Genomic DNA, 19,401 nt, shown 5'->3' with positions numbered 1-19,401 from the left:
TCATAGTTTTCAACCAATGTGCCACCCTTAACAGAATTAGATCTAATAAGTTTCCAATGGTTCTTTCCTTATCTGAAAATATTCGTGCATTTCTTTCTTCCCTTAGAGAGCAACACACTGCAGCCCTAATGCTTTTTCACATAGTCTTCACTCTCTTCTTCGGCCATCTGAAAAAAGGAGACTTAATATCTCTAGTCTCATGAACAATAGATGACAACCATGGTTTAAAATGTCCCTAATTTCCCTAATATTTCCATTTCCATGGGTAGCAACACAATTTTACTAATCGACATTTCCCTAATGAAGACTACCAGCACTATGTGGAGTACAAGAGATAGTTTCCATGACATATTTCCATTTCCACTTCCATGGGTAAGAACATGAAATTCTACTAGAATTGACATATTCCCCAGTGAACACTACCGGTACAATGTGGAGTACAAGAGATAGTATTATAACATAAGTTTGTAACAAATATTGTAGGTATGTGAAGTAAGAAGTTATTGTCCACCAAATTTAAATGATTACCACTTTGAAGTTTGAACTAGCTCAATATTCATTTCAAACATGAAGTCAAATATTAGTTTTTGTTTGTGTAAGAGATTATTTGATTGATCTATTACAACCATTTACATTTCTTATGAGTTTAAATTTTGCTTTAACTCATTCTATCATGAAGTCTAAATCTTAAGGTTTACAGGGCAACTTCATAACTTATTCTTTTGTCTATATCCTTAGTTTCTTAGCTTTGTTTAATGATTTGGAACAAGATAATAATTTAAAAAGGTGTGTCTATGCTTCTTCTATCATTTCATAAAATACCATTCTATATTTTGCATATTTTACAATGTTTCCACCATGTCTATAATTTTTACAATATTTCCATACGATATTTCTGTCATTTCCGACATGTTTCTTATATTTAGATGACTGACATTTCCACTGACATCGACATTTTAAACCTTGATGGCAACATTGATAAGAAAAAGATACTAGCTACTATTGGTGCTCCATGTGTTGCAGCTGTGGCAGGCATGATATTATTGTAACACTATGTTAATTATATCAAAAAGGAAATTCCAATAAATCGAAATTAGGAAACAATGAGGTATAGCCTCCAGCTAATAAAAAAGAAGGATAGTTTTGGAAAGAAATCCTTTTATAGGTTGTTTCCAGTCTTTCAGGAAATGGTGTGGCTTATTGACATGCTGCAGAATAACTTAACTGAACTAAGCCTCTCTTTCACATTATTTGAAGAATGGGACACTCTCATTTATTTTTTTGAGATCTAATGAGACTATTGATTATTATGTTAACAAGATGTGGATGGAAATTATAGCTCTAAAAGATAGATATCTTTTCAGTTAGATGGTATACAACTTTGGAAATAATTAACAACCCAAATTTCTTTCCATATTTTGCGGTAAAATTACAGAGTTCAAGTTAATATAAAGTTAAAATTGGTAATTGGTTACCTTAATCATATATTTCTTTTTGATACATGTCAGAATTTCATTAGAGTAATATTAGAAGATGTGTGTTTATTAGTCTATGGGTATTCTTGGTATTTTAAATATAATATGGTCATGTTGTAAAATATTCAAAGTAGTAAGGTCTATATTGTAACTTTTACTCATGTTTCATTAAGTAAAAAAGTGTTTAAGGAGGTGGGGTATCTCATACCTGAACCTCCTCTTCTCCATTTATCTATTCTCTTCTTTTGCTCCTTTTCTTCTTCGCCATTTCTCTCAAAACACTAACTTCCTAACTCAAGCACAACAAGAAAGCAAACCTAGTATTAGAGCAGGGAATGCATTTTCTGTTGAAGGTTTGATAAGCCTCTATGAGGGTTGGTGTCAACAGGTCAAGATTGCAATTTGACCCTCTCCCATTAGGCCTCTACTCCACCCGGCCCCAGTCAGGGTGGTTTTTTGACCTTTGACCAGTTCGGAGGTGGGTTTTCGGGGAAACCCAAAGATCTGGATCTCTGGTGACTAGAGATGGGACGGGGGTGGTATCTATCTATCATCTCTCTCTCTCTCTCTATATATATATATATATATATTGTATATTACACAATATGTATTTTACATTTTGAGAATGGATATATCAAAAGTTGCTTATCTTTTCATAGATTACGTCAAAAGAATTACTTGATAAACCAAATCGCCAACATACCCTTTAAGATGTAAATCAGTCCTCAAATATTAGGTGTAAATTTGAAGATTAGAAGAAGAAAAGGAAGAAGAGAAGTAAGAGCAGCAGCACAAGAGAAGAAGATGGCGAAAAGAGAAGGAAGAAGAAGAAGAATCGAATTATCTTCCCTTTCTCCTCTAATCCTTTTTTATTAAGAATTAATGTTAGAGTAATGACAAGTATGCCCTTAAGTGGGCAGCCAGCTAGGCAGTAACATAAAGAGATTAAGCAAAAAAGAAATAATAGGCCCATTAAGAGAGGCCCATTAGCCAACAAGAAAAGAAAAGATATTACAAGAGAAGATACTAGGACCCATACGGTTGATCAAACAAGAGGGATCTGACAACTTCAACCACATGTCTGTTCTTCCTTTCCGCCACCCCGTTTTGTTGTGAAGTGTAGGAACAAGAACTTTGATGAATAACCCCAAAAGTTTCAAGATAGGCGGAGAGGGTTCTCTCAAAATACTCCTTGGCATTATCAGAACGAAATATTTTGATACGAGTGTTAAACTGGGTGATGATGAGTTCATGAAATTTTTGCACAATAGCTAGTACTTCATCCCTGGATTTCATGAGATAAATCCAAGTGTAACGAGAGTAGTCATCAATAAAAAGGATAAAGTACCTGTAACCCCCCATAGTTGGCAAATGATATGGCCCCCACACGTCAGAGTGAACAATATGAAAAGGAGAAAGAGATATTTTATTGCTTACTGAATAAGAATATCTACAATGCTTTGCTAGTTCACACGACTCACAATGAAGACTCGATAAAGACACTCCCTTAAACATATCTGGAAACAAATGACTCAAAGCAGAAAATGACAAATGACCAAACCGAAAGTGACATAACAAGACTTTGTTAACAGACTCTGACAAAACTGACTCTAAGGCAACTCCATGAGGTGGTCTCAAAGTTCGATCCGGTGTGTCCAGCAAGTGTATTCCGTTCACCTCATGGCCACTCCCAATCATCCTCTGAGATTGCAAGTCCTGAAAAACACAATGAGTGGGAAAAAAGGTTATGCTACAATTCATGGATTTAGTTAAGCTGCTAACAGATAAAAGGTTTGTGTTAAGTTTAGGGACATGAAGGACAGAGGATAAATAAAGGGTGTCAGAGGTCTTTATATCTCCTTTACCAGAGATGGGAGCAAGAGACCCATCAGCAAGGGATATTTTCTCTTTGCTAGAGAGAAGGTGGTATGAGCAGTAAGAGATTAGACAGGCTGGTCATATGGTCTGATGCATCGGAATCAATAATCCAAGGGATTTTATGATTACCTGAAATTGAAGCATGATTTGCAGAAGCACGAATATCTGAATGAGCAAATGCAGATGAAGATGATGTGTTGTTGTTGGAAGAGTGAGATGAAGAAACAGTAGCTTCCAAGTGATTTAGTAGCCTCCCATACTTTTCAAAATCCGCCTTCATTGCTGCCAATTGCTCAATGGTTGATTTTTCTTCACTCTCTTTATTTCCTCCTTCAGATACTGTAGCAACACTAGTTGTCTTAGGCTTTCCTACCTGACTGCCCTTCTTAGAGCTGTTGTTATTCTTAAACCTATCAGGAAGAAGCTTAGGATGAAGCTTCCAGCAAGTGTCCTTTGTATGCCTCGGTTTCTTGCAATATTCACATATCTGCTCCTTTTTCTCAGTAGGATCCTTTGGCTTTATTCTAGCATGTGCAAAGTGTTCTGTAGGTGGACCCTGCAACTGAACCTGCCGCCTACTCTCCTCACTGCTTATCATAGCATATGCCTGGGAAAGAGTAACCTCATCTCTGGCCAGGATATTTTTCCTAATGATGTCAAACTCAGGGTTGAGTCCAGTGAGAAATTTAAACACCCTATTTCTCTCCACCAACTTCCTATACATTTCAGCGTCATTCTTACTCTCCCATACAACTGTTTCCATAACATCAATTTCTTGCCATAGGGATTTTAGTATAGAGTAGTAGATTGCTACCTTAGGTTCTTCACATTACTTTTCAACTTATAGACTCTGGCTACGTTCAACTTCTATGAATAGGTCTCAGTAACACTGTCCCATATCTCCTTAGCCGAAGACATCCAGAGATAATGCTGACTTATATGAGGTTGCATAGAATTGACCAACCATCCTATGATAGTATAGTTCTCTTGCATCCATTTCTCAAATTCAGGGTCTGTCTCTTCGGGTTTCACTTTACTACCTGTGAGATACCCGAGTTTTCTTCTACTACAGACATAAATTCTTATAGATTGTGCCCAAGCAAGATAATTTGTCCCATCTAGCTTGATTGTGGTCACACCAGTCAAAACGGAATCTACCGAGCCAAGGCCGGAAACTGGCACTTGCTTGAACTCACTTCCGTATGGCTCCATTAATCAAACGAAAATCAAAGAACCAGAAATTTTGTCTATATAAACTTACTTGAAGTCAAACCAGAACCCAGATGCTTGAAAACTAGGGTTTTACTCCGTCCAACTGTTGGGGAGGAAGAGAGAAGATGCAGCCGCTCCTACTAGAACTTCCCAATCTCTTCCAATCCTGAACCGCCCTCCTTTAAGAGTCACAAGACACCTCCCAAGCACAGAGCGCCACACCCAAAGCTTCACCTTTACCTGTACCTTCAAAAATCTCTAATCGGCTAGGGTTTTGGGCAGCAACAGAACAACACCACTTCTTGGCAATATCCAGCCAAATTTAAACTCTCCAAACCCTCTACCAACTAGGTCAGAGATCCTCTGAACTATAGAGAATCTATCTCTCCATACACTCTCTTAATCTAAGGGTGTATGGGAAAAGAGAAAGAAGAAAAAAAAAGGAAGAAATAGACCTGCTTTGATACCAAGATGTAAATCAGTCCTCAAATATTAGGTGTAAATTTGAAGATTAGAAGAAAAAAAAGGAAGAAGAGAAGTAAGAGCAGCAGCACAAGAGAAGAAGATGGCGAAAAGAGAAGGAAGAAGAAGAAGAATCGAATTATCTTCCCTTTCTCCTCTAATCCTTTTTTATTAAGAATTAATGTTAAAGTAATGACAAGTATGCCCTTAAGTGGGTGGCTAGCTAGGTAGTAACATAAAGAGATTAAACAAAAAAGAAATAACAGGCCCATTAAGAGAGGCCCATTAGCCAACAAGAAAAGAAAAGATATTACAAGAGAATATACTAGGACCCATTCGGCCCAGTCTCTTTACAGACATAAAGATATTAGGAAGGTGAATATAGGAAGGTGGAGCCCACGAGGCAGAATAAGAGCAAGGGAGATGTCCTAGGTGACTCGAGCACTAGTTGTTTGGGTAAGGAGCAGACGGGTCAGCCAACTGGTTGACCTGAGGGTTGTCTGAATTGGCTAAAACATTTGGGGCTGAAACTGTGGTGTCAAGATCTGTAGAAAAGGGGGAAAGGAGGATGGTTAGTTCTGGTGAATGAGAAAAAGGGTTGCAGGGGATGATGCCCTTTGAGAAATGTGATGAAGAGGAGAGAGACACAAGCAAGGAGGATCCAAAAGGAATGGTGGAACCTAAAGCACCATTGACAACAAAGACTAGACTTCAATTGGATTTGGAGAAAAGGAGCTCCAGAAATATTAGAGAAGAAGAGGTGGAAGATAATTTTGAAGATGAGGATGAATACTCAACTAAAGCCAGTTCAGGGGATTGGTAGTGTTGGAGGAAAGAGGGAAGGCTCAGTGGCGATGGATGTGATTGGGGATTTGGTAATTGATTTTTAAGGAGATTTAATGAGGTTGTTTGGTGCTGACCTCTGTGAAAGGAAGGTTTATGTTTAATTTGTTGCTCTGGAAGCTCTAGGTGAAGAAGACTTGAGAGAAGTGGCGGTTTGTCCCCAAAATGTGATCTGGTGCCTAACCCTTGTCTAATGACGTAGGAAACCTCTTGGGGGTCAGAGATGAATTAGTATCGGATGCTGTGGAGGATTCTTTTCATGGTGAAGAAGTGCTGAAGAAGTCTCTCTCAGATGGAAACTGTTAATTAGATGGGGGTTTTGTCCCTATCTTGTCTTCCATAGATGTTACCAAACTGCTACCATCGAACTTGCATTCAATCCAGCCAAGTACTTATGTTCCCTTCATAGTTTTCAAGGCGCCAAGGCGAGGCTAGGTGATAGTGACTAGGCGATGGATTTTTTTAAGTAAAACCATATATCCTAGGGTAGTTCCCTAGGTTCCATAACCATCTTTCCTTAATAATTATTCATAATTTTCATTAGATAAGTATAAATTTCATGTTTAAGTCTATAAAATCAACATTTTATGAGAAAAAAAAAGAGCAAAGGAAAGAAAATTCAAAAAATATAGGGGCTGAACTCCTACTTTTGTTATAGGAAAGAAGAAAAGAAAAGGTGGAAGAAGAAGAAGATGACGTGGAAGAAGAAAATGTGTTGATTACACAAAATTTCAAGTTCTTCCCTTGCTTATTGGTTCAGGTCTTGAAATTTTTGAGGGTTCAATCAAAGATCAAAATTTCGATATGATACGCCTTGTATCGGGTGTATTGTATTGTATCTTTTGGGTCCCGATACTTGTTCACAGGTGTTTTCGTGGACCCATTTTTAAATAATATATATATATATATATATATATTTGAAACTGAAATTGAAAACTAAAGAAATGAAAAAATAGGGGGAGTATCGTTATAAGTACTGATACACCTCTGCCAATACACAGAGGTGTATCGATACTTTGAACCATGGGTTCAATACAGCAGTTAGCAATGTTTGCATTGATTAAACCCTAACAAAATAAGAAAATAATAAAAAGAAATTAGTATATAAACACATAAAATGAATATTCTAGTTTAATAATGCCTGTTTTATTATTATAATGTAAAAAAAAATTAAAAATATAAAAGTATTTATAACCCAGTGTACAAAACTGCTTGGCCACTAGGCGAGGCGAGCCTCCAAGGGTGCCTTGTCGCCTAGGCACCCGCCTAGGCATCGCCTTGACAACTATGGTTCCCTTACCAGGTTCTTCTCTTATTACACCTTGTGTTTCTGTGGATAGTATTTTTTTTATGTGGGGAGGATTGTCAAAATTTTTTGAAAACACCAAGTGCCACTTTAGTCCGGGAAAAGCTTCAGGAGGCTAGGAAAATGCAAGAATGTGATAATGAGAGTTTAGGTATGGGCCATGGGGAAGGAATTTGGCATTTCATGATTGACCATTTAGAGGAAGGGGCGAGAGGGGAGGAAGAAGACAAGAGAATTGGGACAAAGACATGGAATGTATTTTTTTTGGAAGAATAAAAATAAATTCATTAAAAGAAAAAGAGAATATTGAAGAAAACTGAAGAGAGGAGAGCTTGAGAGTTCAGCAATGAGGGTCTGAGAATGAGAGTTTCGAACATTCCTTCTCTCAGCACCCTAACACTCTTTTATTAAGATATATTTGAATAATTACAAGGAGGCCCTTAGTTGGGCAAGAATTTACACAAAACTAAATATAGACAGGATGGGCCCAGAATAAGGCCCATTACAGAAAAGAAACATAAATAATAGGAAAGACTAAACAACCTATGGGCCATTCGGCCCACCTTCTCTACACTCCCCCTCAAGCTGAGCATAGATGTCAATCATGCCAAGCTTGCTGGTATCATGCTGAAGTTTTGCCTTGGGAATGCCTTTGGTGAGAAAATCTGCCAACTGTCCTTCAGATGTGATGAAAGGAAGACACACTTCACCCGAAGAGACCCTTTCCATAATGAAATGTCGATCAACTTCAATATGCTTGGTTCTATCATGTTGCACTGGGTTGTGAGCAATGTTGATGGCAGCCTGATTATCACAGTACAACATCATTGGCTTGTCATATTCAACTCCAAGTTCTTCCATCAATGATTTTAGCCATAATAATTCAGAAACTCCGTGTGCCATGGCCCTGTATTCTGCTTCAGCCGAAGACCGAGCAACAACCGATTGTTTCTTGCTTCTTCAAGAAACAACATTACCAACCACCAAGCTGCAATACCCAGAAGTAGATCTTCTGTCATCAATGTTTCTGGCCCAGTCATCATCGGTGTAGGCTTCGAGTTTTAGATGACCATGCTTGGTAAACAGAATACCCTTTCCTGGGGAGCCCTTCAAATAACATAGGATTCTCTCTACTGCTGCCATATGAGTGTCTCGGGGAGCATGCATGAATTGGCTAATGCAACTGACTGCATATGCAATATCTGGCCGAGTCATGCATAGGTACAAAAGTTTCCCAAGAAGTCTTTGAAAGATTCCTTTGTCTTCTAACAATGTCCCTTCTGAGGCTGAGAGTTTATGACTCATATCAATAGGAGTAGCAACTGGTCTAGCACCCATCTTTCCAGTCTCGAAGAGCAAGTCAAGAACATGCTTCCTTTGGGAGATAAGAATCCCATCCTTGGATCGAGCCACTTCTATACCAAGAAAGTATCTCAAGTCCCCCAAATCTTTAATCTCAAACTCTGTATGGAGAAAAGATTTTAGATCATGAATTCCTAAACATCATTACCAGTCACTACAATATCATCTACATACACAATGAGGTATACTGCCAGAGGTCCACTCCTCTTCACAAAAAGAGTATGATCGGACTGTGTCTACACATAACCAAAGTTAACAAGTGCTGTTCTAAATCTCTCAAACCATGCTCTAGGGGACTGTTTTAGTCCATAAAGAGATTTTTTCAGCCTGCATACCTTCCCTTTCATATTAGTTCCATACATCCCTGGAGGAAGAGACATATAAACCTCCTCATGTAATTCACCATTCAAAAATGCATTCTTCACATCCAATTGATAAAGAGGACAGTAAAAGTGAGCAGCTAAAGATAGAAGAACCCTCACAGATGTCATCTTGGCAATAGGTTCAAAGGTCTCTAAATAATCAATCCCATATGTCTGTGTGTAGCCTTTTGCAACCAGCCTGGCCTTGTACCTTTCAATGGTGCCATCAGCTCGGTATTTGATAGTAAAGACCCACTTGCAACCGACTGGATCCTTCCCTTCAGGCAAATCCACCACTTCCCATGTGTCATTCTTGTATAGGGCATCGATTTTAGATCTCATAGCATCCCTCCACTCTGGAATTTAAGAGCTTCTGACACAGACCTGGGAATAGGATGAGAAGCAACAGAAGAGAGATAGGCAAAGTATGGAGGTGAAAGCAAACTGTAAGAAAGGTGCTTTGAAATGCAGTGTGCAGTGCACTTCCGTTTTCCTTTTCTAACAGCAATGGGAATATCAAGGTCAGGGAAGGATGAATCCAAATGTGCTAAAACAGTACCTGTTGTCTCTTTTGTGACTGGAAGTGAATGAGACTCATGTGTTGTAGGAGAAACAACCTGCACATTTCTGGATCTTGGCCTTTGATCCTCCTTGGGATTGAGGATAGGACGAGGAGGTAGAGTATTGGGACAAGGAGAAGGAGACACATCAAGAGACTCAACAGGGACAGGAAGAGGAAGAGCAAACACCTGTGACAAATCCTCCCCCTGTGGACAATGTCCTTCTGGAGAGGAACCATAAAAGGGGGAAAGCTCATCAAAGGTGACATCCATTGAGACATACCGATTGCCAGACTTTGGATCAAAACAACAATAACCCTTCTATGTGGGGGAATAACCAAGGAAGATACACTTTTGAGCTTTGGGTTCAAATTTATGCCTTTGGACACTTGGAACATGTACATAACAGGTGCAGCCAAAGACACGAATAGGAACAAGAAAATGATCCTTGTCCGGATGAAGAAGAGTGAAGGGAGACTTAAACCCCAAAACCCTGGATGGCATGCGGTTTATAAGGTAGGTAGCAGTAAGAACGGCATCACCCCAAAACCTGGTAGGAACATGTGAGGCAAATAAGATACTTCTTGCAACTTCAACAATATGCCTGTTTTTCCTCTCAGCAACCCCATTCTGTTCTGGGGTCCTAGCACATGAGCTTTGATGAATGACTCCCATGTCAGAGAGATAGCAGGATAGGTTTTTCTCAAAGTATTATTTTGCATTGTCAGATCTGAAGATTTTAATCCTGGTATCAAATTGGGTTAGAACAAATTCATGGAATTGTTTTACATGTCTTGGAACTTCAGCACGGGATTTCATCAGGAATATCCAAGTGAACCGAGAAAAATCATCAATAAACAGGATAAAATATTTATAACCCCCCATGGAAGGTAAGTGGTAAGGCCCCCACACATCAGAGTGCACAATATTAAAAGGAAAGGAAGATCTTTTATTACTCAAAGGATAATTGTTTCTACAATGCTTTGACAATTCACAAGACTCACAATGAAGACTAGACAAACTAATTTCCTTAAACAGCTCAGGGAAAAGATGACTCAAGGCAGAAAAAGACAGATGACCAAAACGACGATGACACAACATAATCCGACTAACAGACTCAGAAGAAACAGATCCAAGAGCAGCATTTCCAAGATGATCAGTGCATTGTTCCGGGGTATCAAGCAGGTATATTCCGTTCGCCTCATGGCCACTCCCAATCACCTTCTGAGACTCCAGATCCTGAAAAACACAGTAAGAAGGAAAGAAGGTTACACAACAGTTTAGTGATTTGGTTAAATTGCTTACAAACAACAAATTTGTATTTAGTTTAGGTACATGAAGGGCAGAAGGTAGGAACAAGGAATCCGTAGCCTTGATGGTTCCCTTACCAGAGATAGGGGCAAGTGAACCATTAGCTAAAGTGATTTTATCCCGTACAGGAAGCAAGTCATATGAAACAAACAAGGTAGACAGATTGGTCATATGGTCAGAAGCACCTGAGTCAATAATCCAAGGGATCTTGAGATTACCTGAAGTGGTAGCATGATTGGCAGAAGCCCTTATACTTGAATGAGGAAATGCTGAAGCAGTAGAATTTCCTAAAGGGTTGGAAGGAGAGGTCACATCACTCAACTGACTGATCATCTTCCCAAACTTTTCATATTCTGCTCTCATGGCTGCCAATTGTGCAGAAGCAGACATTTCTTCACTATCTGGCCCGGCAGCTACATTTGCACTTCCTGATCTTTTACTATCATGCCTTCTCTGAAACCGACTGGGAACTAGATTAGGATGTAATTTCCAGCACTTGTCTTTGGTGTGCTTCGGCTTCTTACAGTACTCACATATAACTTCTTTCTTTCCTATGCCACCAGAAGTTCCAGCATTCCCTTTGGGTTTAATCCCCATATTGGCAAAGTGATCATTAATATCAGCCCCTTGAACCTGAACAGCCCTTCTGCTTTCTTCACTACTCACCAATGCATGAGCTTGTGACAAAGAGACGCACTCCTTGGAAAGAATATTCTGTTTTGTGATATCATATTCTGGGTTTAGTCCAGTTAAGAACTCAAATACCCTGTTCCTTTCAACCAATTTTCTGTAGGTCTCTACATCAATGGTGGTGTCCCATGTTACAGCTTCTATAAGGTCAATCTCTTGCCATAAGGACTTAAGGGTTGAGAAATATACAGCAAGAGGTTTCTCTCCTTGCCTTAAATTCTTTATATCACTTCTCAATTTATATGCCCGGGCCACATTGAGTTTTTGGGAATAGGTTTCTGCAACACTGTCCCAAATTTCCTTTGCTGAATTCATCCATAGGTAGTGTTGACTGATTTGTGGCTGCATTGAGTTCACAAGCCACCCAATGACAGTGTAATTTTCTTGCATCCACTTCTCGTAGGATGGATCATCTTCTGGGGGAGCCTTCTTACTCCCGGAAATGAATCCCCACTTTCCTCTTCTACAAACATGAATCTTTACTGATTGTGACCATGTTAGATAATTAGTTCCATCGAGTTTAACTGTGGTCACAGTCAATAAGGAATCACTTGGAGTCCCCTGAACCAGTCCATATTCAGCACCATTTTTGTTTTCAAACTCTGAGTAGTACATCATGTACACACTTTAAATATGATTTCAGATGACTTATACAAGTATACTGAATGAGGACAAGCAATAACAGAGTTCAGCCGACCACAAGAAGACAATATTCTGAGTTCAGCCTTCAAGAGGTAATCAGAAACTCCTAGGCACTGTGCACTCAGCTGAAGTACCTTTTCAAAGCTGTGCACTCAGCCAAGAAGAGTAAATACCAATCGGTATTGCTGAACAGGCCTTTTCACAAACACAGTGTGGGCAATAGAGACAACCCCACTGTCAGGGAAGAGAAAAGACCCCAAAAATTGTTCGTACAACCCCCTAAAACAGCCAAAATATGAGTAACAATACACAGCCTTGTTACAAGGATGTTTCGGCAGGTTTTAACAGTCCAAGAAGAAGAGAAAAGCAGCCCAGAAATTTCTGGGTTAAACCAGATTTAATGCAGTCGAAGATAGTATAGAACAGCTAGGATTTTCGGACACTTCAACAGTCCAAACACAGTCGAAGATAATACAGAACAACCAGAAACTGAGCACAACTTACAGTTCGAGCTTCAACAGTCCAAACACAGTCGAGCTTCAAAACAGAACAACCAGAAAACTGAGCACAACATACAGTTTGAACTCCAACAGTCCAAACACAGTCGAGCTTCAAAAACAGAACCGAGCTGTTCCTCTTCCCCTCTTTCTTTCTCTGATTCTTTCTGGCCACCGAACCACTTCACCAAGAGATAGTCTTGGGCTCATCCAATGACCTCCAAGAATCAGGCAGTACGTAACTAAGCTTCCAGCCCTAGGATATTCAAGTTCAGATACGCTCTGATACCATGAAGAAAACTGAAGAGAGGAGAGCTTGAGAGTTCAGCAATGAGGGTCTGAGAATGAAAGTTTCGAACATTCCTTCTCTCAGCACCCTAACACTCTTTTATTAAGATATATTTGAATAATTACAAGGAGGCCCTTAGTTGGGCAAGAATTTACACAGAACTTAATATAGACAGGATGGGCCCAGAATAAGGCCCATTACAGAAAAGAAACATAAATAACAGGAAAGACTAAACAACCTATGGGCCATTCGGCCCATCTTCTCTACAAATACAAGAGAAAGGTGATAAGAAATCATCCGAGAGAAAGCACCAGACACTAACACAGACTTACTACCTTTGATACCATTACATCCAAACAACACAAAAACAAAAAACACACTTCCGGACACCTTCATCTAGCCCCTTGAATTGCAGAACCCCGGCATCTCCTTATTCCTTGCCCTCACACACTCCATTCTGCCTATCGACATCCTCATCCCACTTCTTTCTTCCTTCCCTGATTGCTACTTTCTTCAAGCTCTCTTCCTTCCTCTTTCTCTCGAACTCCTCAAAGGCCTTCATAGAAAATCAAAAAAATAAGCCAAGGCTTTTGCCAATCTCAACTTCTTTCTCTACTAGCTTTTGAAAAGACAAAGCTTAGTTCTTTTTCGCTATGGAGTTCTCGTCTCCTTCGGATCCTTCAACACTCTCTTTCTTGTCTTGATGCACCTTAGCTAGTTGGGAACCGGAGACTGAGCTTGAATCATTGCTTCACAAGGACCGGATTCGGATGGAGAAATGCCTCTCGATCCTTTACTTTTATAAATCCATTTTAAACTTTTTGTAGGTCCAGCCCCACCCCTAGACCAAGCTTCAACTGAGAAAAAATTTGTCACATGAACAACATGAGGATTTCTTGAAACCCGTACTTTCTTTCTAGTTATCCCAATATCTGTCTCCACATTCTATTTGTAAGCCTTGCTCCTCTGGCCCAGATCGATGCCCAATCTTCCAACCTTCACCTCTTCGAAACACAAGTTGTCACTGGTAAGAATCTCATCCTGGCACCCCTCACTGCCGCCTGCCTTGGCAGCCCTCCCTTCTACAATCTCATCTTCGATTCTTCTTCGGCCTAGGTCCACCCCTAATCTGCCAGACAACACCTCTTCAGTAACAAGAGGATCAGCATTTGATCTTCCTAACTGGTTACTGTCCTTGCAAATTGCATTATCAACCAAACTCCCTTCTCCTTCTTCCACCACTCTTCCCTCCTCTCCATCCTTGCCCCCCTTCACAGCTTCCCCTTCCTCCCCCAAACCATCCTCCACTTCCTTGCATACTATCCTCTCAGCCTTATCAAGCTGCTTACTAGAATTGCATTCGCCAATCTTTACATATGCGACTTCTGACCCCTTATCTTCCCCTACTTTTGAGTCCGCCACCACATCTTCCACCATGCGCAGCATGCCAAGGCATAGCCAACATTCAAATTAAAACCTAGAGCCTCTTCTTTATCGTTTGCCACCACATCTTCCACCATGCGATCACAGCAGGCCAAAGTGAATCCAACATTTGAATTAAATCGTAAAGCCTCTTCTTTATCATTCACCTGAATTTTGTTTGAAGCACTCTTTTTTCCATTAGAGTCGTATCTGAAAATCTCCCAGACAGGGAATGTTGGGATTAGAGAAGGGGCAGAAAAAGAGGGGATTGAGAGTGAGTTGGGAGAACTCACGGATGCAATGGGCATCCAATTGGTTCAGCAGAATAGAAAAGAAAAACCAATAAACCGTGAAAAAGACAGTCTGAAGTAGAAATCCTTACTCGTCAGGTCTTAAAACAATGGAACCTTTGGTCATAGAAGGACAAAAAGTGGAAACCACTTAGAGGGAGTACAGGGGCCTAGTGAGTGCCAATGAAGATGTTCAGTTGGAATGTGAGAGGTTCAGGGAGTGCAAGAAAGAGGAGAGTTGTTAAGGATTTTTTTTTGTGAAGACTAAAGCCATCCATCATTTTGCTTCAGGAAACAAAAATAAGTGTTGAGGGGTTAAAGAATAAGTATTAGGTTTTCCTCCTTACTTTGAGGTCTTCAGGTGGAATTCTTACAGCATGGGAGGAGAGTCAAATAGAGTTGGTGGAGGAAATGGTGGGTTCTTTTACAGTGACAATGAAATTTGGAGAAAAGGATAGTGGTTTCGAGTGGTGGTTGACTAGTGTATGGTCCCACTTCTTATAGAGAGGGGTAGGCTGTGGGAGGAGCTCTTCATTAGTAGAGTGTGTGAAGAAGCTTGGTGTTTGGCCGGAGATTTTAATGTCACCCGATTTTGTTCTGAAAAGAATACTGTTACTTCTAGAGTTTCCAAAAGCACGAGGAACTACAATGTTTTTATTTCAAATTGTATGTTAAAAGATCTTTCTCTGAAAAATGCACACACAATTTACATGGTTCAACATGCAAGAAAATGCAGTATGCTGTAAATTGGATAGATTCCTAGTCACCACAGGGTGGGAAGATCATTTTGGGCCTGTAATGGTGAAGACTTTGGTTAAGCCTATCTCTGATCATTGGCCTCTATTTTTGCAATTGAGTGAGATTTCTTTTGGGCCTATTCCCTTTAAATTTGTGAACTTGTGGATTACACACCCTGCATTCAAGAAAAATATGACTGGTGGAAAGGGTACCTAGGGGAGAGCTGGGAAGGCTTTTTGTTTATGTTAAAAATGAAAGAGATCAGGGGGGAACTGAAAGAGTGAAATCACCAAGTTTTTGGTTTGATCGAGGATAATAAAGTGAATCTCTTGAACCAAATAGAATTATTGGACAGGAAAGAAGCCGAGGATGGCAGGGGTTTGGAGAAGGAAGAAAGGAAAAAAAGATTTGAATTGAAGGCAGATTTGGAATTGTTATTAAGAAGAGAGGAAACATGTTGGATACAAAAATCGAGGTGTAAATGGTTGAAGGAAGGGGATGAGAATAGCAATTTTTTTCATTCATTGGCCAATGGGAGGAGGAAAAAACTTGATACCTAGATTGTTAGTTATGAAAGATGATCATCTAGTGATTATTATGTGCAAAAATTCCAGCAGTAGGAATGGTAAAAACAAAAATTTTTGGATCAACTCCTATGCTGAAATCGCACATCATTGAGAAAACTGTTTTTTATCTTTGGATTATTCGGGTCAATTGGAACATGGTATATCGAATCTCTGAAGTTGGGAGTAGATAGTACCTGATAGATGCCCACAAGTGCAGAAATCAAAGTGGTGTTCACACCCAAGCTTCAATCCTTCCAAGAACTGCTTCTACACTAAGGATGGTGTACTGATGGTGTAAACACTACTGACTTGATCTCCTCTAATGGCGGCAACTTATTGCTCTCTTTTGGCTGAGAACTTTTTCTTATTATCTCACCAAACAAAGCTGGGAAGATACTCTAAAAGGGATGGTTGAAATATGCAAGAAAGAAGTTCAAAACCCTATGCTTTTCTCTCTTGAATGGGGTGAGCGAATTCAGCAATGTGTCTCTTTAACAGACTTGTCTGTCCTACTCTCTTGTCTATTGTATAATTAGTGTAGTAGAGAACCCTAGAGCTCAATCCTTTCTCGATTATGGGTTTCTAAATTCATTAGAATACTAGAGCAATTAGAAGTTCCCAACTTCAGTCCACTTCCTATTATCTAGCTTCTAATTAACTACAAGCTTTCCTAGTGAAACTAGTCGAAGTTGTAATTCAACTAGAACTAATAGGAAAACTATTCCTCTAGTCAAGTCCCACTTTGACTAGAATGTTAAGTGAGAAGAACCATGTGGCTGTGTTTGAGTTTCCCATTAATTTAGGAGATGTCTTTTTCGGAAGATAAGCTTGTATGACACGGGACTCGGTATCTAATGAGCCAAACCAACCCTAAAGTCCATCCACCTCGTAGGTGTTTGGGGTCCACCCCTAGACCCTGAATTTGCCAACATGGCAAATTCAATCATGGGATTTTGGGCTCATATTTAAGCCCATCAGGTGTTAGACACTCAATTACTTGGAGCTTTACCATCCTAAAGGCCCAAGTCAGATTAGTTCAACCCATCAAGTGATTATCAGGTAATTAGCCCAACATATTACTTTGCAATTAATCTCTCTACTATCAATACTTGACACTGCATTAGTGAAGGACTTATTCCCTCTAAGTCTTTAGTAACACAATGTCTAGTTCCCTCTCTGATGAACCCTAATAGAGGATTCTTACAATTCTACTACTGGCAAATTCAGGCATTCACCATAGGAAGTTGTACGGAATGTTCTATCTGTCTTAACATAGTAGAAAATCCTACCACATTGATCACTAGCTCAATTACCCAGCTAAACTGCTCTAACATACCCAAGTATTTGATCCATAAGGATTTTGCTGGTTGGCATATCAAAAGCAACTGAGCTTGACACCTGACATGATACTAATATCAAGTCTAGGGGTTATATGCAGCATCCAGTTGTTCCACCAATCTCAAAGTTTGGGAACATACTGGATATGGTTTAGTTCAACGTTTCTAGTAAGCACTCACCCTCACACCTTAGGTCACAATCTGGGTAGATGAGGCTCATTGCTCCACTACCTTGGGAAGTATAAGAATGTCAACCTTAATAGGATAAACCCCCCAGGTTTATCCACTGGTTGTGAACATTTAAGTCCATACTGGAATAACTATGTAGTCTCATATGTAATAGCGAACTAAGGGGTAATTACTAATTAGCAGAAGACACCCATGACAATGAAGTAAAAGAACTTTTATTCATAATAATGCTTATGCACAATACATCAATTGGAGTTGAGGGCATACACTACCCAATAGGTTAACGAGGTTGAGGTACAAGGGAGGGGTGAATTGGAGGAGTCAATAACTTTGTATTTTAGCCCTTTATGCTCTTGAGCAACAAACAAAACTAGTGTTAGAAGGGTTACAATGGGAAAGTTCTTCTTCAAATCTAGCTGCTAAACTAGAGGAACCCTTTTCTTTGGAAGAGATTAGGAGGGAAATGATGGCTGAATGGAGGTAAAGCCCTTGGACCTGATGGGGTTACAATGGATTTTTATCATGCATGTTGGGAGATTGTTATAGAGGATCTAAAAAAAGTGTTTGCTGAGTTTCATAGAAGAGGAAAGATTGGAAAAGGAATGAATGCCACATTTGTTTCCTTAATCCCAAAATGTGCGGAGCGGCTACTCTGAATGATTTTAGACCCATAAGTCTTATGACCAACTTATATAAGACTGTGTCTAAGATTTTATCTGTAAGGTTAAAGAATGTAATTCACTTTGTGGTATTAAATGAGCAGAGAGACTTTAGGATAAAATCAAGGAGCTTTTAGGAAAATGGCTATGGAGGTTCCCCAACAAGAGAGAGGCATTGTGGCGCTTGGTGACTAACAATATCTATGGGATGCATCAAAATATGTGGGACTCTGGTCCTGCTATAAATCAGTCTTCATTAAGCCCATGGAGGTCAATTATGAATTTACTCCCCACCTTTTTGCAACACATAAGATATGATGCCAAATCAGGTCACAGCCTCACAGGGCAAAATTTTGGGAAGACATTTGGTGGGGGATTTTCCTGTCTTCCAAACCTTTCCTAGAATTTACAGCTTATCCAATTTCAGAAACAAATCAATTGTGGAATATGCTACTGTTGATGATTCAGTTGTGGGGTGGGACCTTGGCTTGAGAGTCGTGAGGTGCCATGAAATGGGTGAGCTAATCTCATTGCTGGAAACCCTTCAAGATGTGAAACTTTTACCCTTGGGTGGGGATGAGAGAGTCTGGACACCTGCTGTTAATGGTCTTTTCTCTTGTGCTTCATTCTTCCATTCTTTTTTTTCTTATTAATTGATAGTAACCCTTTCCCAGCCAAAGAGATTTGGAGTGGTCCTATTCCCCCATAGATTAAGGTTTTCTGTTGGGAGGTGGCTGATCAAGTCATAAATACCCATGAAAGACTCCAAAGAAAGTGGAAGAACTGGTTAATCTCACGCCATGCATGTATCCTCTGCTTGAAGAGTGGGGAGAGCACCAACCACCTTTTGCTTTACAGTTCCTTTGCTTCTCATGTGTGGCAGCATTTTTTGTCCTTGGATGGTAGGACTTGGGAGACCCCGGCTGATGTTTTAGATCTTTTCAGCCCAAGTTGGATGAAATATACTATTAGAAGGTAAAAGATCTTATGGCAATGTGTAACAGGAGCTGCACTTTGGGGGCTATTGAGTGAGAGGAATGTAAGAATCTTTGAAGAAAAATATAAAACAGTTGAGGAGGTTTGCAAGCTTCTAATGATAAAGGTGGCTCATTGGACATCAGTTTGTGATGAATTCGGAGGTGTTTCAGTGAATGACTTATTAAGAGAACAGCAGGTTATTGCTGGCTTTCAAAGCACAAGATCACAAAGGCTAGCTGAGTGGTTCTCACTAACAGCTGGAGGTTTAAATTTGATTTTGGTGGCTGTTGTTTGGGAAATCCAGGGGAATCAGGAGTTGGGGGTATGTATAGT

The 19,401-nt window shown here is 39.8% G+C and overlaps 1 protein-coding gene across 13 annotated transcripts in view; it reads left to right on the top strand.

Moving 5' to 3' along the window:
• Positions 1-19,401, top strand: part of CNX3 (cofactor of nitrate reductase and xanthine dehydrogenase 3) — a 39,181-nt gene that overhangs the window by 10,690 nt on the left and 9,090 nt on the right. The window lies entirely within an intron of this gene.

This window comes from Nelumbo nucifera, chromosome 8 (assembly GCF_055504915.1).
Source record: "Nelumbo nucifera cultivar China Antique chromosome 8, China Antique-T2T, whole genome shotgun sequence".
NCBI classification, from domain to species: domain Eukaryota; kingdom Viridiplantae; phylum Streptophyta; class Magnoliopsida; order Proteales; family Nelumbonaceae; genus Nelumbo; species Nelumbo nucifera.
The sequence above is the reverse complement of the archived record's forward strand: the minus strand, read 5'-3'. Positions and strand labels throughout refer to the sequence as shown.